The sequence below is a fragment of the Nicotiana attenuata genome, unplaced genomic scaffold (genome assembly GCF_001879085.1).
Source record: "Nicotiana attenuata strain UT unplaced genomic scaffold, NIATTr2, whole genome shotgun sequence".
NCBI lineage: Eukaryota > Viridiplantae > Streptophyta > Magnoliopsida > Solanales > Solanaceae > Nicotiana > Nicotiana attenuata.
In genome coordinates this window covers 685,906-686,805 of record NW_017670341.1, presented here as the reverse complement: position 1 = coordinate 686,805, position 900 = coordinate 685,906, and positions in this window count along the sequence as shown.

The window sequence follows — 900 nt, the reverse complement described above, 5'->3', positions numbered from 1 at the left end:
TCTGATTTCACGGGTACACAAAAAACAAAACTTAAAGTGGGCCCCTCTCCTATTTGCAGAAAGCTGAATATGTGGGCTGTTTGCATCTTGCTATGCTCAACTGTTATGGATCAAACAACAGGTGGAAGACTTTGGTGTGTTCTCTGAGTGCGTGCCCTTACTATGTGACAATACTGGTACTCAACATGGCCAAGAATCCAGTTCAACACAAGAAAACAAAGCATATTGATATGCGACATCACTTTCTCAGAGACAATGTTGAGAAAGGGCACATATGCATGAAGTTCTACAGCACAGAAGATCAAATTGCAAATATATTCACCAAAGCCCTGAGCAGAGAGCATTTTGAAAGAAATTGCCTGGCTCTGGGGTTGATAAAACCCAACTGAGAACCTAGTCACTCAATGATTGGCTATGAAGGAAATGTATAGGTAAAATTAGTTAAAAATTGTTTTCTGGCAAAGTCTACCTCCTCTCTATACCGTTACAGGTAGACACGCATGACGATTACAGAGCAAACAAGCAGCTAATGCACTGCACGTTAGTCAAAGGATGAAGCTTACATTTGTAAAATCTATCAGGGAACCTGGTTCCCTTGACACAGGTTAGTAGTTCCTTTGTACTCTCATACACAATTTTTTAAACGACTGCAATGGTGCCACATCATTAAATTATCAGTTTCCCTTTTTCCTGCTTTTGGACCCAATCGTCTCATCTGAAGCGACCCGACTACCCAAAATTGATACCTATTCCTAACCGGTTCCTCACCCCTATTAAATAACTCCTCTCACAGTCACTTTCATAACTGTTCACATCAAAGAATCCAAAATTCCTCTTTTCTTCTTACAATACAAAAATAAATACTTTTTTCGACCACTACAACTCCACTGTGTCTGAAAC